The 2,041-nt window shown below is 41.6% G+C and overlaps 1 non-coding gene across 1 annotated transcript; it reads right to left on the minus strand.

The window, feature by feature from the left end:
* Positions 1 to 595: 595 nt before the first annotated feature.
* LOC120253838 lies at positions 596 to 702 on the minus strand. The gene has a single exon (XR_005534435.1). It is a non-coding gene; the product is annotated as a small nucleolar RNA R71 (small nucleolar RNA).
* Between the last annotated feature and the right edge of the window lie 1,339 nt (positions 703 to 2,041).

The following is a 2,041-nucleotide window of genomic DNA, read 5'->3' on the forward strand; positions in this document are numbered from 1 at the left end:
TTGTTCTATTTCACACTTTCTTATTCTTTAATCATTCTAATTTGTTTTTCTTTTTTTGGTTGCAGCTCCAGGTTATGGCCCAAGGAAACCTTTCCATGTTGGTTGAAGGTGATCCTGAACTTGAATGAATACTTCATAGAAAGGGTAAATAACCTGTACAAGAACATAATCATCCAGCTGAAATAGAGGTTGAAGAACCTAAAAATATGGCCGAACAAGAGGGGAAACAAAGAACACTTTCAGATTTTGTTAGACTGACTATTCATGGGACACAATCAAGCATTGTTAGGCCACCGGTAGCAGCCCAGAATTTTGAGTTGAAGCCATCTTTCATTCAAATGGTTCAATAGTCCGCACAATTAAATGGGTTAGCCGATGAAGATCCGAACAATAATATTGAGAATTTTCTTGAAGCCGTGACATATTAAAGATCAATGGGGTTTCAGATGATGCAATTCACTTGAGGGCTTTCCCATTCTCATTGAAGGGAAGAGCCAAATAATGGCTCCATTCATTGCCAAAAGCTTCCATCACAACATGGAACGAAATAGTCGAAGCTTTCCTTGCAAGGTACTTTCCTCCGGGAAAATTGGCAAAGCTTTGTAATAAGATATCGTCATTTGTTCAGATGGAGCTTGAATCCTTTTTTGAGACTTGGGTGCGATTCAAGGACCTCATACGTAACTGTCCACAACACGGGTTCCCCGAATGGACGGTCATTTATACATTTTATAATGGGTTAAACTCAAGCACCAAACAACTTCTTGATGCCGCCGCGGGAGGAACAATGGGAAACGAAACCCCCAAAGAAGCCTGGCAATTGATTGAAAAGATGGGTTTGAATATCTACCAATGGAATGCAAGAGAAAAGAAAAAAGTGGCCGGCCTCCATGAGATTAATACGGTTACATTTTTGGCGGCCCAAGTTGAGTCGTTGAGCAAGAAGTTAGACACTCTAAATTCTCCTAGAGTGGCGGCTATGATGAGTTGCACTGGATGTGGGGAAGGACATGCTCCATCCAATTGCCCGATTGCTATTGGCGGTAGATCCTCAGTGGAACAAGTTAACTTTGTAGGGAATGCAATGAGAGGTCAAGGGAATCCATATAGCAACACCTCCAATCCAGGGTGGAGAAGTCACCCCAATCTTTCATGGAGTACCCAAGAGCAACAAAAGGCCATGGCACCACCGGGTTTCCAACAACAACAACAACAAGCCCCAAACATGGAGAATCGAGTTTCAGGTTTGGAAACCCATATGGCCAATCTAGAGAAAGCTTTGACCAAATTCATCTAATCATCTGATATAAGGTTTCAGTCAATCGAAGCTAAACTTCGCAACCACACCGCGTCACTGCACAACTTAGAGAATGAAGTGGGCCAAATTGCGAAGTCATTATCAGAGAGACCTCAAGGGAGCTTGCTAAGTAACACAGAAACCAACCTAAGAGAACATGTGAAGGCGATCACTTTGAGAAGTGGTCGTGAAGTTGAGGGTAGGCTCCTGAGTAAGAAGATGACACACCCCTTGCGTGTGACCTGCAAGTGCATGGGTTTGTCGAAGTAATAATAACCGGGTGAGTAGATAGTCGAATCTACAGGGAATATTGATCAGAAACATAAAGATTGCTATTTAACTAATGTGAAGATGAATCAATAGTGGTGTGAACAAAATCAATATGCAAAGAAATAAAGAAAATAAGAAAGAGAGGCACAATAAAATGAGAGGAATGAAATCAATAGAAAGTTGGGCACTCAGACATTGCTCCCCCTAGGATTGTTGCTTCAAGTGCAAGACCAACTATTATGTCTCCTAACTGATGCTTAATAAGATGTGGAAATCCTAAAATACACGATCACAAATCTAAGGTCAACTGTGACTAACTCTACACTATACCCGGTGGAGAAATCACTCAGTCTCAACACCTTACACTATATACAGTTGGAAGAAGCTCTAGGGATTCCAAGTGATAAACCCTATTCCTTAATATAGGTCTAACCCTTAGGCCCAGGCGAAAGACCGCTAGTCATATTTAAGCCC

Source organism: Dioscorea cayenensis, unplaced genomic scaffold (assembly GCF_009730915.1).
Source record: "Dioscorea cayenensis subsp. rotundata cultivar TDr96_F1 unplaced genomic scaffold, TDr96_F1_v2_PseudoChromosome.rev07_lg8_w22 25.fasta BLBR01000220.1, whole genome shotgun sequence".
Classification (NCBI taxonomy): Eukaryota; Viridiplantae; Streptophyta; class Magnoliopsida; order Dioscoreales; family Dioscoreaceae; genus Dioscorea; species Dioscorea cayenensis.